The 19,596-nt window shown below is 51.5% G+C and overlaps 1 long non-coding RNA gene across 1 annotated transcript; it reads right to left on the bottom strand.

Moving 5' to 3' along the window:
- Positions 1-643: 643 nt before the first annotated feature.
- On the bottom strand, positions 644-10,521 carry LOC148182946 (uncharacterized). The gene is made up of 3 exons (XR_015774039.1): positions 10,314-10,521; positions 6,483-6,625; positions 644-829 (listed from the first exon to the last, which is right to left on the bottom strand). It is a non-coding gene; the product is annotated as an uncharacterized LOC148182946 (long non-coding RNA).
- Positions 10,522-19,596: the final 9,075 nt, after the last annotated feature.

The following is a 19,596-nucleotide window of genomic DNA, read 5'->3' as shown; positions in this document are numbered from 1 at the left end:
TGCACAGGCTCCTCTCCTACAAATTTCAGATCCTTTCCTTTGTGACAACCTCGTGAATCACTTTTAGAGGCAGCCAATGACATGTAGAATGTTAAGACATGTAGAACAGTAGGGTTTTGTCTAAAATAAGGGCAGTGCATTCAGATAGTGCCGAGTTCCTGAGCTTTGATGCTCTCCTGCAGCTCAGTGTAATGTGTCTGCTCTTGCTGAGAATGGGCAACAACACTCCCTGTAACTCCTCCAACACAAGAATCTCTGATACAAAACAAACCCTGGCCCAGGTTCCCAGAGCAGCTGGGGCTGCCCCTGGATCCCTGGCAGTGCCCAAGGCCGGGCTGGACACCGGGGCTGGGAGCAGCCTGGGACAGGGGAAGGTGTCCCTGCCTAGGGTGGAATGGGATGGGATTTAGGGTTGTTCCCAATGCAAGCCATTCCATGATTTTATGCTGATGGGGCAGTAGGTGATCTCCCCGTGTTTCAGAGAGCTGTGGGGATGTCCCTGCCCAGCAGCACAGGGACTCGTTCCTCTGCAGGTCCCCTGCAGCAGGGCTGGCTTTGACACTCTCCAGCCCCCGCTGCTGTGGCTGAGCTTCACTGCTTCCTTTGCAGCTCTGACCCGTTTCGACTCCTGGCTCACCTGCAGATGAGCCTCTGGCTGCAGACCTTGCATCAGTGGCTGAAGCAATTCCCCTTTTTTCCGGAGCAGGGCTCCGAGCGCAGCCGGCAGGAGCCGTGCTGGGAGTGTGCCCAGCCCCGGCGTCGATAGCATTCCCATCACTCAGGTTAACGAGCACAGTTCATCAGCCCCGTCCCTTTGACTCCTTCTCTCCTGAAGGGAAAATAATGCATTTAACATGTCAGATATTTAAAGGGTTCTTTCATGCGCAGCTCAGCTCATCGCTAATAAAATAGGTTTTACCCCGCAGTTTCATTCCCTGAGCATTCCATGCTGTATTGAATTTAAGACAGAGCTTCTTGCCACATTTCTTAGCAGCAAATAGACATCTGAAGACTCATTAAAGTCCTCCAGGCTTCCAGTTGCCCTCTGTCAGGTAGCATTAAACAAGTGCTGTGAGGAAGAGCAGCACCCAGCACAGGCAGAGCACCAGCGGGACCCCACGAGGATCCCCCTGTCTGGAGCAGGGGCAGCCCCTCAAGCCCCCCTCCAGGCCATGAACTTCTCCAAGCCCCCCTTTCTGGAGAGGCACAGAGCGAGGGACCCCTCCACGGGGCAGAGGTTCACTGCAGGAGCTGTGCTGAGCAGCTTTTCCCAAATGCCCTGCTTTCCCAGCAGGGCTTCATTCCAGAGGTGAAAGCATCACTCACTGGCTTCACTCTTTGCCTCTGACAAGTTTTTTTAGAAAGACATAAACTGGAGGCAGTTTGTCCAGAGCCAAATGAACGTCATCCATCACCTTTGGAGAACCACCATCACTGCAAGTTAATGCCTCCCAGAGCTTCTCGGTTGCAAATTCCTTTATAATGCAAAGTTAAAATCAACCTCTGAAATGCAAATAACCCAGCAACCTCCACAAGATGATTTATGCCATGCTATCGTTTTCATGAAAATAAATTAAAAGAAGAAAATGTAGTTTAGGGTGAACTGCATTGTGTATTAAAATAAAAGACTGACATTATGTCTGCAAAATGGAGCTCGATGTGTCGCTGCCATTGCAGCTGGAGGTTTAACCTTCCCAAAGGTGGAGAGAAGGGTTCTGATTTATCCAGTCTGATTTTGCACACAACCCTTCAATGGCTTGGGGCACGCCCTGGAAAGACGAGTGTTTTGGTTTCTTTGTGTCGGTGTCGTGTGGAGGGAAGGCAGGAGGTTTGATTGGAGGTCAATGTTTGAAACAGAGCAGGAGAATGAAGAGTCAGTCCCCGTAAGAGCAGGCCAAGCACAGCCCATGGCCCGCAGCAGGACGTGCTGCTGAGGCTCAGGTGAGCCTCAGGTGAGGCTCAGGTGTGCTGCTGAGGCTCAGGTGAGCCTCAGGTGAGGCTCAGGTGAGGCTCAGGTGAGGCTCAGGTGTGCTGGGCAGCCTCAGGGTTGCCTGCAGCCTGCGAGGAGAGCAGGGGAGAGCGCGGGCACCTCCTGCGCTGCTGGGCCCGAGCTGCCTGTGCCAGCCTGTGCCCACCTCTGGCCAGGTGGCATCTGCAGCTTTGTTCTGCTCTATTAAACTCCAGGAAAATCCATTTCGATCAACTGAGCGGATATGAGAGAGCCAGATGGGGTAACAGCGCTCCACTCAGCAGAACTCCAGGGCAGCTCGGCCTCCCAGCTCCTCTCCACGGCTCTGCAGCTCGCCTGGGGCTGGGGAGAGCTCCTGGAACTGTTCAGTGGGCAAGAGCGCCCCAGGAACAGAGGCAGGGCCAGCAGAGCCACAGCTGCACCTCCCTGGAGGGATGGCCAGGGCACAAAGCTGCCCCAGGACCCTGCCCCAAGCCCTGCTCATGGCACACAGCTGGTCCTGAGCTGGCACCGGGCGCTCCCTGCTCCGAGAGACTGCCAGCAGATAAAACCTGACAAACGGCTTGTGCACAGAACTTGGGAGGTTTTGTGGTCTCCACCCACATAAATCACCAATAGCAGCTTATAAAATCCCAGGATTGATCTACAAGGCTCTCCAAGCTTCATTTTAAATCACAAATTTCATGCAAGTAAAGACACAGGCCTTGGTTTTATTTTTATTACCACTAATAGCTGTAAGAAAGAGCTGTGCTATTAAAAAGCAACAGCTGCTTACAAATGAACAGATCTTTCCTAAATCAGGGTCATTTCTCCTGGTAACGGTAAGACCCCGTCAGGCAATCGTAATCCTGACAGAAAAATACTTCACCTTCACTGCTGGCCTCTAAGATAGTAAATCTGAGACAATCTGTCTGTTCTTAAAATATAATTCCTCTTTACTAGAACTGATCTTCTAAAACAGGCTGGGGGATGTGGTTCCTCATTCCTTCCTCTGCTCTACATTTTCACTGGTAAAATCTCAAATCTGCTCGGGGTTGTTTTGTTCAGCCCCCAGTGCAGATGTTTCTGCAGAAAGGGGAAGTCTTCAAAGAGAAAAATATCACAAGCATCATCCAGGAATTGCAAAATCCCAGGCTCCAACCTGGATTCTGTCAGAGACAACGTGGCCATGGGAAAAACCACCTCTCCTCCCTGCAGGACCTCCATCTGCCGCTCACTAATGAAATGGGATTACTAAATTGCCCCCTCCCACTGGGCAAGTAAAACTGTGAAGGTGAACATTGCAATACAAGTGAGAAACACTTCTGTAACCCTGCAAATTCCCTCCCAGCCTCTTTTCTCCTCTGTTCAGCAGGAAACAGCCCCATTTCTACAGGAAAGCTGTGGACCAGCTTTGCCATTTGCACAGACTTCCTTCAGCAGGCAGCAGATTAAAGCTAAGAGAATAATCCATAGCAATTAATTTATTCAGTGAATTTAGCCTCATTTTCTGTTCCCAAAATGTCTGCAAGCTATTTACCATTTCTGCCGCGGTTTCCTCATTATTCACAATTACTGCTCCGTCACTCGGTCTGTAAATGACTCTGGAGCAATTGGCTGAGCGCGTTTCAGGAGCTCTTTGGGCTGGTTTCAGTGTGATGCACAGGGCGCCGTGGCTCTTGCTCTCTGCTCAGCGTTGGGGACAAGAAGAAAGGGACCGGATGGGGCTGGGATCCAAAGAGCCGCCTTCACCAGCTGTGCCCAGCCCGGCTCCAGAGACCCCTGGCTTCTGCAGGAGAGCCACTGGAGAGTCCCCCCTCGCTGCTCCTGATCCTGCCCTACCTCCAGCCCTTGGCACATCCAGAATTCCTCCTTAAAACACGCCTCCAGGAAAAAAAAAATCACGTTTTTTTTTGAGAAATTGCGTGGGGGTTTTTTTGTGCGCAAATATTTTTTTTTATGTTGGTTTAAGTTTATGTTTTCATAAGCATTTCCATCAGCGTGGAGAATTACTGCAACACTAACAAATTCTCCTTAATTTCAACCAAAAAAAGGAGAAGTCCTTCAAGGTGTGTTATCCGAGACGGCACCAAGAAGAGGTGTTTTAACAAATCAGAGTGGGGTGACAGGCGGGTAGAGGGGCTGCTGGCAAAGTCCATGCCAGCTCCCACCAGACTGGCTTCACAGAGTGTTCTGGGACATTTTAGCATTGTAATGCGTTACTGGTGTAGAAAATAAATAAATTACAAAGTGCCAAAAGAGCTTCTGGAAAATACATTAAGGCAATTTGCAAATAATTGCAGTGAGTTGGGCTATTACGACTTTGACTTCTGAAGTATAAAATCTCCCAGAGATGACGATGATAATCATATTGAAAATAGTTGCCACCCTTTAATCTTCTAAGACTAAACAGAGATCTTTGGGGATTTGGGACCCTGTCAGCGTAATTGAGCATCTGACAGGAGGTAATGGGGGTGGATGGCAGCGGGGTCGTGGGTGGCCGTGCAGGATCCATCAGCTCCGTCAGCACGGGCTGTCCTCTGCACAGCCCTGTCACCATCAAAGGGCTGTCAGAGACGGCTCCCAGGGCACGTTTGGAGCTCAGCACCTCTGCTGGGCACGGAAGGATTCGCTGCTCATCTTACGGACGGCTCAGGAAAAATGGCACCAAACCCCCGGAACCAAAGTCATTTGCTGACAATTCTGTTCGGGCGCACGGTCTCCAGCAGGAGCTTCGTTTTTCTAAAGGCAACAGGAATACATCCAATTTCAGCTGCACAGAGCTGTTTCCAGCAGGAACCTCCTTCTGCCCCACTGTGTCACAGCAGCACAGCCAGGCTTTTCCTGCCCAGCACCACTGAGGGCTGCAGGCTGGGAAAAGTGCAGCAAGGCTCCCGGGGCTGGAGAGAATTAAGGAAAAAGAGAGGGGAAAGAGTGCAAACTGCTTAAGGGAGGGCCCCACAGCAGGTTTAATTCCAGAGCCTTGGAATGCAAAGGAGAAATCCCACTGGCTGCAGAAAAAAAAAAAGCCCCCAGACTAAACCCACTACAGCCTTTCAGCCTGGTTCCGTTTGCTGCAGTTCTTGTGCAGGTGGATCTAACTCAGAATTCCCGTTCCACCAGGAAGGAACCGCTGGCCACCTTCGTGGAAGGTCTCTACGCAGGGACCCGGGGAATCACAACTCTGGAGATCAGCAAAGGGTCTCCACAGTTCTCAGACATCATCCCTGTCATCTCCAGGCCGTTAGAGCTGGGTTTTCCTTTACACCTAACCCCGACCAAGCGGTCTCAGCAGCATTTGAAATTTCCCTTTTTCGAGTATCAGCGTGTTTCTCTCACAGTTCTGCCTGTGACGCACTGGATGGACCTTCCAGTCCTTGGTGTTTGTAGCCTTGAGATGCCGAGAGTCATCCTTCCCCTGAAGTCATCCTTCACCCAGGCAACTCACACTTAACTCCCTTTTTCCTGATAAATCCTACCCCTCTTTAACCATTTCAGCAGCTCTTCCCAAGTCAGGTCAGGATGATGAATTTAAATTCACTTCTAAATATCTTCAGGTTATTTTCCCCGAGAAGTGGGCTGACAAACTTCATCTTCTTCAGCTCTCTGGCAGCAAAGCCATGGTACCAAATTTGTTGTGCCTTCCCTCCCACCCAGCAGCTTACGACGGCAGGGGCCCAGCCAAGGTTTCCAACACGTTGGCGTGGAAAGCACTGGCAGCCTTCTGCTGTTCCAGGGAAGGAAACTGCGGGGTTTGATAGACAGCTAGATAGATGGATACAGCCAGAAATATGCTTAATTATGCAATGTCACATTTCTGAGTTATTGACACTGTTCTCCCTTTTTGGAATAACAAAGGCATTTCAAAACTTCAGTTAAATTACAATAGGGGACCGAATCTATTCATTTGGACCTTTTAAATGGAGCATTTTCTCTTCAGCAAATGTGGTCTTGACTGTGCAGCACAGCCCAAGTGATGCTGTTAAAATCCTCCACCCACCACTGGCGCATTGAAAATTAGCCAGCCCAGAGCTGCACACTATTATTACTTAATACATGTTATCTGTGATCAAACACAGTTCCTGATACAAGTGTTTAGGAATTCGCTTTTAAACTGTATTTTTATGGGGATTTTTTTTTTTACTAAACAAGTCAGGCATTAAGTTGAGTCATCAGGAAAGCTACTGAACTTTGCATCTGGAGCCAAAATAGAACTCTTAAAAACTCCTGCCCAAGTCAGCTTATCGTACAAACTTACTTAAACCTTGGCAGGACTAATTCTGGCGTTCATCTGCCAACGCCCAATGCCCCCCAGCAGTGTGCCTGGTGCAGACACAGCCCAGGCCTGACCCCAGCAGCTGCAGGTGCAGCTCAGCACTGCTGAGCCTTCCCTGGGGCAGGGCTCCGGGGCCAGGGCTGGGCTCGGGGCTCTGAGCCCTGCCCTGGGAGCCACGGGCACAGCAGGGCCTGGGCTCCTTCCCACCTCGTGTTTTACAAACCCCAGAGGTGTTACCAAACCAAACTGAGCGCTCACCTCGTGCACCTTTGTGGATCTCACTGGTTTTCATGCCAAGCCTGCTGGGCAGTGGACAGAGCCTGTCACCAGGAGGGGACGGTCCCCGTGAAGTGACCACTCTCCCAAACCTCTGCTCTGGCCTCCGGCACAGAACTTCGATGCTGGCAAGGCACAAGAGGACACGCAGTGAGGAACGTTGATTTTCCAAACGTGAAATTTATCAAATGACACAAGTCAGCTAAATGACATGAAAATGCAGCTAGAGACTTCGTAATGTCACCTTCCATCCTGATAGGGTTTGATAGACACTGGCTGAAGAGAGCTGCTTCAAGCTGCAGAACACCATCACAGGGTAAGATTATTCTATCACTTTAATAGCGGCTATTTTCCTGTCTCTTTGGGGTTTTCTTTCCATCTGATTTTACAGCTGCTACACTAGTGACATGCTTTCCACTATTCTAGTTAAAATTGCATCCCGTTCTCAAATCAAAGTGCATTTTGTTTTACACTGAGGGAGGAGATGGCAGAATTCCTGTCCCATCACACGGGACAGAAGGGTGGGAAGGGAAGAAAGGCAAAGCGAGAGCACTTGTCTGTCTTGGGTGAGGAATGGTGAGCGTGAGCCTGGTCTCTGCTCCCTCAGGGGCTGCCTCTGCCTCGCTGCAGTGGCAGGAAGGAGCTGGGGCTGTGGCACCATCCTGGGTGTGCCCCGGGTTCTCACACTGCCTCTGAGAGGCTCCTCAGCAGCTTCCAGAACCTTCCTGCCCGTCCCAGCACATCCCAGGCAGGCAGGACCTGCTGACAGGGATGGGATGGGATGGGAACTGGGATGAGATGGGATGGGATGGGATGGGAACTGGGATGGGATGGGAACTGGGATGGGAACTGGGATGGGATGGGATCCATGGGATGGGATCCATGGGATGGGATCCATGGGATGGGAACTGGGATGGGATGGGATGGGATGGGATGGGATGGGATGGGATGGGATGGGATGGGATGGGATGGGATGGGAGCTGGGGTGACCCTGCTGTCCCTCGGGCTGGCTGTGCCTGGAGAGAGGAGCTGGGGCAGCACAGGCTCCAGACATCCCCTGAGGGCTCACCCCTGCCTCAGCACGGCACAACTGAGAGCTTTTTGAGCAAATACCAAGTGCTCCTTTAGCTGCAAACACTGCATTGCTTCGTGGGGCAGAAGTGTTCCGCTGGATGTTCCTGCTGCAGCCAAACCCTTTGAGGAGCATCCAAGCAGGACCTTTCAGGAACGTTCTTGGGCACCCCAGTATCTTCCGATTTTTTTCCCCTCTCCTCCTTCTGTATTTATTGCTGTTGTGCCAGTCAGCAGCAGCTTCTGATATTTCTTCTCAGACAAGAGCACACTTTGACTTGATTAGACAATAGAATTATTACAATTTTTCCAATTTAGATCAGAAAAACAAAATATCCAAAGTTTTCTTTCTCCGCTTCAGTTTCATGGCACAGAATCTACTCAATATTTTTAAAAGCTTGATCTGCTGTTTATCATTAGTATCAAACTTGATCCACAGCAAATGGAGCCAAATGGAAGAAACTTACACTGATTTCTGATTTACTTAACAGCGTGTTCAGCTCACCTCGAGTGCATCAGCCTCATTTTCCTAATAGCACTTTTTCTGCAAATCACTTTCAAATAATGAGGAGCTGAAATAAATTTTTTCCACAAAGAAAAATTGGTAGAAATAGATTGAGTTGTTTGCAGCAGCGCTCTTAATGTCAAAGCAACTATTAGTCAATAAAATCCAAAATTTTGGAAAAGGGAGTGAGTGAAATTGAACGCAAGAATCGTTATAAAGCTCATTCTCTGTGCTCTAAACTAAGGGGGGAAATGGGTTTTTCACTGTTTACATTGCATTTCCCTTCACTTAAGTTGCTTTGGGAGAAAACGAAATTTTATATTATATAATTCCAAATGGTAACCATTGAGATTATTAAATGAAGTTCCCAAAGAACTGCTGTAGTCTGGAACAGCTCAGGACCTCAATAGAAAAGCTGTGCTTCCCACACAGCACCCAACTGCCACTACCCACAGAGAAGTCCCCTTGGAAAGGTTTGGGATTGCATGGGAATAAATCCAAATCCATGCTGAGCACACAGGAAGGTCGAGGGGATGGATTCCCACTTCCCTGGCAGTGTCCCAGGCCAGGCTGGCAGCACCTGGGACAGGGGGAGGTGTCACTGCCCCGGCAGGGCTGGCGCTGGATGGGCTTTAGGGTCCTTCCAGCCCAAACCATCCCGGGATTCTGTGACACCTGGGAAGGGCCCAGGACAGACCCTGCTGTGCCCCCGGCCATCCACCCCTCATCCCCCTCCAGCCCTGCTGTGTCTGTGTGTCTGTCTGTGTGTCTGTCTGTCTGCACACAGGGACTGTCCCTGTGCCCCATCCCCGGGCACTCCGGGCACAGAGCGCTGCCCAGCCGGGCTCTGGGGGCTTTGCCCTGCTCGTTAGCGCCTGCAGCTCGCTCCCCTAATTAATTAACCACGCTCCCCCTAATTAACCACGCTCCCACAGCAGCCCCCAGCACCGAGCGACAGGTGCTGCCTGGGGCCTGACAAACACCCTGCTCCCACCCACCCCAGCAAGCAGCGGAGATGCCTTGGGATGCTCTGGAGGAAACGAATGCCCAGCATGGATCCAATTTGTGCCTTCCACATCTAATACAGCCTGATGGGAGGCTGAACTAGGATAACACCAAACTAAAAATAGCTGCTCCTGTTATCAGAATTGTTCACTAATTCTGACACGTGCTTTTATTGGGAACTCACGGGAGTAATTTATCTGAATGAAATTGCAATATAGAATTAGCACCGTGCACCTGTGCCGGTTGCTCTGGCTGCTTTGAATCTGTACACAGCTCTCGAAGCACACCAGAACAGGGAGCACAGCCGGCTGCTCGCGCTGTCACACGCTGAGCGTGTCACACCCTGCCACACGCACAGAGCTTCCCTCCTCCAGGCAGAGCTTCCTGCCTCACCCCGCTCCCCCAGGACAGCCCGGCCAGGGAGAGCTGAGGGGTCCCCGGTGCTTTCAGGGAGTGGGGCTGGAGAGCTCCTACCCCGACCAGTGGGAAAAGGGACAAAAGCATTTCATTCCCTGGCGCGTTCTGTGGAGTGTGTTGTAGCTCCCAGGCCATCCCTGTCAGTGACACTGTGCCAAAAATGCCGTGTACCTCGTCCAGGTGCAGGCTGCTGCTGTCCCTCTCTGCTGTGACCGGCACAGCCCCTGTGGAGCTCAGTAAAGGCCCTGCTGTTTGGGAGTACTCGAATAGAAAATGTATATCCTTTAATCGAGAATTGAAGCACTGCTCACATTTTACACATGTGCTGAAGTCCCAGGGGAAAAAAACACTTGTGCTCGCCTTTGATTGAAGCCTGACCTCGATCTGAGCAGCTTTCAGGGAAGGGCTGGAACTGGGGCCGGTCTGAGAGCTCTCCCTAAGCAAGAGCTGTAAAAGTTGAGTCCCTCTGTCCCAAGGGACCCCATCCCTCATCTCAGCTCCTCCCCTGCACTCCTCAGGGCAGCCTGAGAGCTGCTGCCCATGCCCAGAGTGCCCCCACACCCGAGCATCCCACAGCATTCCAGAGATGCAGGTCCCCACCCTCTGAAGCCGAGGATTGGCATCTCCAGCATATTTTTGTAACCTGCCCATCGAGGACTCAGGGGAAAAGCTGCAGCTTCCTTCTGAAGGACAGGAAAAAGAAGCAGCATTTTATCTGTGCCGCTTCCTGGCACTGGGGCTTTCAATGCCTCCGTGCCAGAGCAAGGCAGGAAATCCGTCGGCATCGAATAAATTAATCCATCTGAAATACTCACCTTGCACCAACCGGGTAAAACAACCCCACAGAGCCTCCTCCCAACGAGATAAGTTGGTGTTTCAGGTCTGAGCAGAGGCTGAGAACACAGCAGCTACAGCGGGTACAGCAGAGACACGCAAAGGGATTTTAATTGCCTGCGGATGAGGAGGGAGAAGCCTTCACGGTTACCTCACAGTCAGAGATGAGAGAGAGGGGTGTTTGAGCTTGAAATGCTTTTACGTGATAAGGGGCTTAAAATAGTAATCGACTTTTCTCATTCAAATAGAAGTGTGTTTTTCTCTCCCGTGGCTTCCTGCATGTGCTGAGCTGGTAACTGGGTCATGGAGGCAGGAGGAGCTGGGGGAGGAAAACAACTTTTGTATCCCGGGGATGACTCTCAGGCAGCTCCTGTGCTGCGGGGAGAGCAGCAGAGGCACGGCAGGCACAGCACAGCTCTGCACCCACAGCCGCAGCCAGCGCTCAGCCCGGCCCGGGGGGCTGCCAGCCACAGGGAGCACACCCCTCCCAACATTCCAAATATTCACAGTATTCCCAATATTCCCAATATTCCCAATATTCCAAATATTCCCAATAGTCCCAATACTCCCAATATTCCAAATATTCCAAATATTCCCAATAGTCCCAACATTCCCAATAGTCCCAATATTCCCAATAGTCCCAACATTCCAAATATTCCCAATATTCCCAATATTCCAAATATTCCAAATATTCCAAATATTCCCAATAGTCCCAATAGTCCCAATATTCCCAATATTCCCTATATTCCAAATATTCCCAATATTCCCAATATTCCAAATATTCCCAATAGTCCCAATATTCCAAATATTCCTAATATTCCCAATATTCCCAATACTCCCAATATTCCAAATATTCCCAATAGTCCCAATATTTCAAATATTACAAATATTACAAATATTACAAATATTACAAATATTCCCAATAGTCCCAATATTCCCAATATTCCAAACATTCCCAGTATTCCCAATATTCCCAATATTCCCAATATTCCCAGTATTCCGCTTGCTAAAAGCTAGATTTCCAGTACATTCCCCAGGACCAGTACGTGTATTTTAGCTCAGAGGGATGGGGTACTCACCATACACTTAGAGATGCTTTGTGAAATGCGTGTTTGTGTTCCCACCCCTGTAGGTGTGCACACACCCCAGAGCTGACAGCCCGAGCCCTCCTGCTCCCTGCAGCATCCTCCCCTCCAGGGCTGGGCTCCGCTCCCCACACCTCAAACCGAGAGTCCTCCCAGCCAGGACAGACATTCCACCTCTAGAAAGCAACAAAATGAAGATGTCGCTTTATGAAGGGAGAAACTGCCAGGTTTATTAGAAATGTGTGTGTGCAAATTAGAAACATATTCATGTGGAGAATAGCCTAACATATGCTTGGAACTTTTTTCATCTATTCAAACCCAAGGCCATCCCCACACTACCTACCTGTGGTGAATCACACTGAATCCCCACATTTCCAATTCATTTCTATCTTCCAAAGGAGCCTTTTTGGCAAATAACACATTGAAGCACTGCCAATGATTCCTCCAGTGTGTGGTGACGACTGGGCTGCTGTTCTGGAAGTTCTGTGGATGAGTCCTTCACACGGAGTTAGTGTCTCCTCACTGCTCCCTGTGCCATATTGCAGCTAATTACTGATTGCATTCTCTGGAATTTATTCACTAAAGCAACCACCGAAATGCATAATGCGATGTGGCAGATCCTCAGCAATTCATACCAGCCTCCCATGGCAGCAGCCACATTCCTGCTACAGCGTGGAGAATTTAGATATGCAAATGGACAGACTGTTAGTTTACAACTCAAAACAAAACAAGAGATGCTTCTCTTAGCAATTCCTGCAGAGCTGGTTGGGTGGCTCCTGTGTGTGCCTGGGTAAGGGAAGCACCACAGGCTCTTCACCTGTTTTCAGCCTGCGAAGAACTTTGAGCTCTTCCTGTTTCTCAGGTGCTTGCACATTTCCTCCAGCATTTGAATTCCAGTTCTTCTGCCCTGAAACCAGCATGTTGCAGCTGCCACTAATTGATAGGCACGCATAATCATACATACCCATCTGTATGTACAGCCAAGCAGTTACGTGTGTGTGCCTGCACGATGACAATTATCATAAACATTATCATAACGTATTCGTGTATAGCTCTATTAATTATAAATGCTGTTTATTTATAGGTATATTTCAAACAATTTACAGTGAAACTGAAAATAATGTTATTTTATTTTTCGTGGTGTCTACCGTGGATGAAGTATGATGAAATTCAGATATCCCAAATATTGAACGTAGGTATCTTATTAAGTACAAAACATTTGCTCTGGGACGTGCTGGAGGAGGAGGCACATGAGGGGTCACTGGAGACTCATTCAGGCCACAGTTCACAGGACCAGAGAACTTCTGTGAGCTCCCTAAGACACAAGAGTCACAGAACCATGGAGTGGTTTGGGCTGGAAGATCAACTCATTCCACCCCAGCCATGGCAGTGACACCTCCCACTGTCCCAGGCTGTCCCAAAACCCCAATGTCCAGCCTGGCCTTGGGCACTGCCAGGGATCCAGGGGCAGCCCCAGCTGCTCTGGCAATTCCATCCCAGCCCCTGCCCACCCTGCCAGGGAACAATTCCTGCCCAAGATCCCATCCAGCCCTGCCCTCTGCCACTGGGAGCCATTCCCCATGTCCTGGCACTCCAGGCCCTTGTCAAGGGTCTCTCTCTTTCCCATACCCTTCAGGTCAGATCACTCCAAAGCCTTCTCTTCTCCAGGCTGAACATTCCCAATCCTCTCACTTCTCCTTTCCTCTGGGAGAGGTGCTCCATCCCTCTGAAGGCCTCGGTGCCCCCAAGAACGGACCACAGCCTGCCAGGGAAGCTTTGGAGACAAGGGACCAGCTCTCTGCTGGGCTGGTGGCCAGCAGCTCTCAGCTGCCATCAGCACCCAGCTGCAGCCCAGGGCAGGCGTGCTGAACACCAGCCGAGGCGAGCACTGCACAGAGACAGGAATTTGCTTCCCCAAAACCCAAGCAAACCTTGAGGCGCTCCAACCAGGAACACCAGCCGTGAATGAAAGCAGGGGCAAAGCCCAAGTGCATCAGGAGGTAGTGGCAGGTTTGTAGCGGAAGGAGCCGTGGCACATCTCCCAGATGTGTGACACGCACAGATCAGTGCCAGCTCTACAGCTGATGCTGGGCTGGCTCCTGCCAGAGCTCTCGGTGTGTGTGCAGCCGTGGGCAGCTCTCTGTGCATCGCCCTGGGGCCAGGCTGGAGCACAGCTGGGTGACAGGGAGCCACCAGCGCACCCTGTCCTCGCTGTCCTCTGCCCCAGGGCTCGGCAGCTCCTGCCGCCCACTCGGACCCGAGCGTGGGTCGGGAGGACCCCACCAGCCCCAGGCAGGAACCCCACGAGCACAGAGCTGGCCTGCAGGGCCAGGAGTCACTGCTCCTCACGCAGAGAGGACAGCAAAACGCTCCATCCTCGCCCGGAGTTCAACCGGGGCGCTTCGCACAGAGGAAATTGGGATATTTGTTTTCCCTGTGCCTGGCTCTCCTCACTCGAACAAACCCGAGGTCCAAAGTGGCTGTGCTGGAAGTGCTGACGTGCTCCTGCAGGAGCAGCCTTCCCAGTCCACACAAACCAGCCCTGGAGCAGATGGACACATGAAATAATCACAGCTGACAGCTGACAACAAGACTAAGAAGGTGTCAGTCCCACAGCAGAAGAACCCTGTCCTTTGAAAAGCACATTTAAAACTTTAGCTTAAAAACCCACAGGCACACTCAAACCCCCACACTGTTTGAACCGTTTGTTTTCCTTCCCTTCCCTGCTCTTCCCGTTTTCCTGACACTCCGTCTTCCCGGCTTCTAACGAGCGCCTGCCCAAATTTGGGTTATAAATGCTGGATATACAACCTCAAGGCTGCGCTGTAACCGGATTTTTTTCAGGTGCCTTTCTTACTCTTCAGTCCGAATACAAATATAAAACATTTATTTTACCAACTTTACAACAGCGTATTCCTGCTTTCTGCTGGCTCTGCTCCTGTTAATTCAGCAGCAGGTTCCCAGAGAGGAGCTCTGCCCTCCAGCACTGGTGGTGCCTTTCCATCCACTGCAACAACATAACATCAACATTTTATAAAAGCCATAAAATAAGCTGCAGTCTAGTTTTATCTTCTCTCTTTGAACATGCAAATAATTTGACTCCATCTTACCCAAGCACTCAATAACCAGTGGTAGGATGAGCAGGGTAATTTACTGCCTGGTGCTGGCAGAGGAAGGGGAGAAGGGGCGGCTGGAGACGCTTTTGTGTCTGAGGCATTCCGTGAGAACAGCGTGCTGCTGGAGAACGCTCACTTCTCAGTCTTTCATCCCTGTGCACTTCCCATCTTTTCCCGTGTCTCGGAGTAAGAAATCCTTCTGTGCACGAGCTCCTGCTTGTCAGCACGCTGCTGTTCCCTGCCCCACTGCCATGCCCTCACTCCTGACTCACACCCATTGTCCAGCTCATGCCTCGCTCAAGGACCTCCACCAGCAATCCTGGAAGGGAGAACACGAGAACACGCTGCATCCCAGGGCAGCTCAGAAAGCCTTGGAGCAGGAGCCCCAGCTGTCCCCAGGGTGTCCCCAGGGTGTCCCCAGAGCCCCAGAGTGTCCCCAGGGTGTGCCCAGGGTGTCCCCAGGGTGTCCCCAGGCTGTCCCCAGAGCCCCAGGGTGTCCCCAGGGTGTCCCCAGGGTGTCCCCAGAGCCCCAGGGTGTCCCCAGGGTGTCCCCAGGGTGTCCCCAGGGTGTCCCCAGAGCCCCAGCCCTGCTGATCCTGCACAGAGCATCCCGAGCTCCATAACTTTCTGGAGGCAGGCAAACCGCAGCACGCACAGGGCAGGGAGGAGGCAGGCTGGCAGGCCAGAGCAGTCTGGGCTGGTGTTTTCCAGGATTACTGGCACTGACTCTGACTGAGCTGTGCCCAGGCTGGGCAGCTCGGTGAGGTGAAGGCAGAGTGATGGCGTGAGGAGCCCGTGCAGCTCTCTCTGAAAACACTCGCGGTTTGGGGCTGAATCCACACACAAACACAACTCAGCTCTGCAGAGCCACAATGACCTACTTTCAAGCCAATTAACATGTACTCCGTGGATGCCTCGAGTCACTCTGTAAACAGAATATCACAAATGTAACCTTCATTGGAAAAGCCAGAAATCCCTCTTATTCTGCAAAGAATTGTTCCATTGGGAAATGGAGCCTCAGGCCCTCACAGCCCCACGGGCACAGCCCAATCTGTGCCACCCACAGCCTGCTGCAAACACCAAGCTGTCTTCAAATCAGCAGAGCTGGGACAGCTTTTCTGGTGGTGGTTGGCATTTTCATTTCATTTTCATTTCATTCCCAGACACCAAAGCTTTGGAATTGCACGTGAACTTTGGCTTCCTTCCTCCTCTCGTGAGGGCTGCAGCCCTGTCAGCTGAGGGAGCAGCAGCTCTCTTCTCTCCCCTGCTGAAGGCGTGCTTCTCCAGCTTCCCTGCAGCGTCCGTGTCTGACTGTCCCAATCTCTCTGACAAGCTGCATTAGAGGAATCTGCTGTGCTGCTGCTGTGTCTCCTCGTGGCTGTGAAGAGGAGTACCAGCTGAGGCTGAAGCAAGGCCATGGCCACCCTGAACAGGCAGAAAGCACCTGACAGGGTGGGAGGAGATCAGCAGCGCTGGGAAGGAAATGCTCAGGCGCATTTCCAGATAATAATGATGCTATGACAGAACTTAAACTGCTGGTAAAATTGCGCTGTTATTATATGTTATGATTCAATTACCCACAAAAAAGTTCTACTCAAGACATCTAAGAAACAACAAAACACACGTGCTGGGATGCACAAAACCCAAAAGCCTTGCTGATCAAGGTTTTGCGAATGCGAGTATTCCTAGTTCCACTTTTATTTTACCTTTATAAGTGCAGGATGCACGGCTGGGATCGGAGCTGGAATACCCTGGCCAGGCTCTGCAAAGGCTTTTCCCTGCCCTCTCCTGCTGTACAGGAGCAAGGGGAGAGGAAGGGAGAGGAAGGGAGAGGAAGGGAGAGGAAGGGAGAGGAAGGGAGAGGAAGGGAGAGGAAGGGAGAGGAAGGGAGAGGAAGGGAGAGGAAGGGAGAGGAAGGGGCTCCTCCTGCTCGGGTGCCCCAGAGCAGCAGCACGAGGAGGGGCACAGCCACAGCAGGGTGGGATGCAGGACCGTGCCAGGGCAGCACTGGCCAGACCCCCTGTACCCCACAGCTCAGCCCCCCCTGGGCCAGGGCGCTTTTGGAGCCTCCTTTTGATGCCACAGCTGAAAACCTGCCAGCAGCAGCTGCCTGCCAGCATCAGAGAAGGGGTGTGGGACAGCAAATTCCTGTCATTCACACACCAAGCCCACCTCCTTCCACCCGCCGGCTCAGCCTTGCCAGATGAGCTGTGCTGTGACATTTCATAAGTAGTAGAATTCTGCTTCTTCCTCTTCTGCCTTTAAATAAAATAAAAGCAAATGAAAAACTGAGGCAGAAAAAGGCAGGGATAGATGGGATATTGGGAAGAAGTTCTTGTCTGTGAGGGTGGGGAGGTCCCAGAGCAGCTGGGGCTGCCCCTGGATCCCCGGCAGTGCCCAAGGCCAGGCTGGACATTGGGCTTGGAGCAGCCTGGGACAGTGGGAGGTGTCCCTGCCCAAGGCAGGGGTGGCACTGGATGGGCTTTTAGGGCTCCTTCCAACCCAAACCATCCTGGGATTCAATGAGAATTCAGACACTGCATAAATAAAATATTGAGACATGAAATCATTTTGAAGACCCCAAGAAAGAAGCTGTCTGTAAACAGCTCGTGCCGAGCAGAAATGCAGCACACTGAGCTCCCAGAAAGCTCAGCTTGCAAACTAATTACTCTGTGGAGATACCTGTTTGGGAGGCTTTTGGAGACACACGTGTGTTCTTCCAGAACACAACAGCTAAGCCAGGGGAAAAACCAGAGTCCTGCCATCCAGCCCTCTCTGGGTTTCATTTTTTGCTCCACTTCACAAGCAATAACTGTGGGATGATAAGGATTTGCAAAACAAACAGAAAGCTGCACAGTGCTTGTGTTTGGAAGCTCTGAGCATGAAAATCCATTTCAGGCCCCATCTCCCCCCTTGCCGAGATAAACCCCTCCTGAGCGTGCTGCTTAAATCTCCTACAGAAACAAACAGCCCCAAAGCCTGCTATTTTCTTGGCACCACTGCTCTCAGAGCAGGGGCCTGAGCACCCTGTCCAGACACCTTTTATATTTGCCCAAGTTATTCTCCTCATAGTTTAAAGCAAGAAAATGGAAATTGCCTCCGCAAAGCACAAAACCAAGCTGGATTCACTGACCAGCCACTCCCAGCAGGACACCCTGGAGGGATCCTGCTTCCACCTGCTCTTGTCCCCCTCTGAATGTAAATCATTTCCAACTCACAGGGGGAAACGAGGGTCCTGGGGCAGCGGGGCTGGACCCCAGCCTGTTACACCCAGAGCTCTTCATCAAACACCACAGCAAAACGCTGTGTCCTCACCCACCTAACGTAAAAGCACAGCCAGATTTCATGTTAAGTAAGAGTAAAGAAAATTGGACAAACACAAGGGAGGGGAATTCCACTGGTACCCTCAGTGCTCTGCAAGTTTAAAGAGCTGAAACCAGCTGGAGGGGGACGTTGAGGGTCTGCCTGGCTTCGCTCTGTGTCGCGGCCACTGCTGGGGGGCTGGGAGAGGACTCTGCTCGTGCCAGGGGAGCCAGCAGGACGGCACACGGGTCACCTCCCCATCCCTACACGCACCTTGCTCGGGAGGAGAAGAGAATAAAGCTGTTTGCTTCCAAAAACATCGGAGTTTTGTATTCAGAACAATAAAGCCCCACAGGAGGAAGAAGCAATTTTAACTTAAAATTACACCATCCACTCAGTCTGTACCACTTTTTAACAAACACATTGCTCTGTCTCTGGCCTGCCAATCCTCAGTTCTCCCTCTATATTCTAATTCTCAGCTAATTAATTTCCCACAATAACAGCCTCCCAGGGACATACAGCTGGATAATCCTCAGCCCCTCCTGGAGTCAGCTTCCTGTAGGGCTGGGGAGCAATTACTGCTCATTAGTCCTCTGCCATGCACAGACACGACGGGGTTTGGATCGACTGCTTGTGCAGGAGCACCCTAAGAGAAGACAAGAGAGCGTGGGGGAGACGGCGTCAGTGAGAGGCCGGTTGCAAAGACAGGCACAGCTCTTTAATCTTCATTTACACCCAGCACAGGTAGGAGCAGGTGCAGCCCGGGGGTGTTTCCGTGAGCCCCTGGGGCTCCAGGGTGGGAGACTCCTCCAGACCAGGAGCTCAGACAGGTGTCCCCTCACCAGGAGGATCCCACAGCCACCCATCATCCCACACATCAGCTGCCACCAAAGCTCCTCTGGCATGTCCCAGCGGCAGGAACAGCTGCTAAAACCAGAGGGGTGACTCCCACGACACCATCAGGGATACTCCAGCCTGTACCGTGTTTTGTGGGAGCAAAAAACCCTGAGTTTCCTCAGAAAACCCGACGAAAGCCTCAGGGGTGAAGGCCAAGCTGGCCACCCTCAGGAGCAGAGCGTTGCTCCAGGGTCCCACCGCTGGCTGGCTCCGCAGGTCACACACAAGGGAACCATTCTGTCTTACGCAGGGAACGCTGATACCATGCAGAAATGTCACTCACAACACGTGTGCTAATGAAATTGTATCGTGTCAATAGAGACAAGCACGTTTTGCCAGCTCCCTGTTGTATTTCTAAAGCTTTGCTTTGCAAAGAGCAGAGTGGGATATTTTAAATAACATCCAGACTGGGCAGCAATTGGCCTTTTCTGGGAATTCCCACAATAACAAGAACAGCAGAGGCCGAACCGTTTTAGCTGAAAGATATTGTTGTTCCTGAGGAGTTTGTCCAAAACACCAATCCAGACACCTGGAGAACTGAGTCTGCACCCACGGAACCTGCAGCAGCAAGGGAGACGTGCCTTAGGCTGCCCAAGCAGCAGCGCTGCTGCTCTCGTACAGCGTTATTCCTGCGGGGATCCGTTCGGCTGCGAAGCCGCGTGTGAAATCTCTCCGTGGCCCAAGAGCCCCGCTGGGGCTGTGTGAGCATCCTGCTGCACCCCAGGGAGGGCAGGGAGGGCAGCCCAGCCCCTGCACCAGCTGCACTGGCAGGATCCCAGTGAAAAGACATCCAGAAAAGCGCTGCTCGGGGTGGAGCCCAGCCACGCTCGGGGGCACGCGCTACAGCTGGAATCAACGCTCAT

The sequence above is a fragment of the Pseudopodoces humilis genome, chromosome 17 (assembly GCF_049639895.1).
Source record: "Pseudopodoces humilis isolate 2021_Gansu_Grassland_sample_001 chromosome 17, ASM4963989v1, whole genome shotgun sequence".
In the NCBI taxonomy this organism is placed as follows: domain Eukaryota; kingdom Metazoa; phylum Chordata; class Aves; order Passeriformes; family Paridae; genus Pseudopodoces; species Pseudopodoces humilis.
Note: the sequence above shows the minus strand (reverse complement) of the source record. Positions and strands in the feature narration are given on the sequence as shown.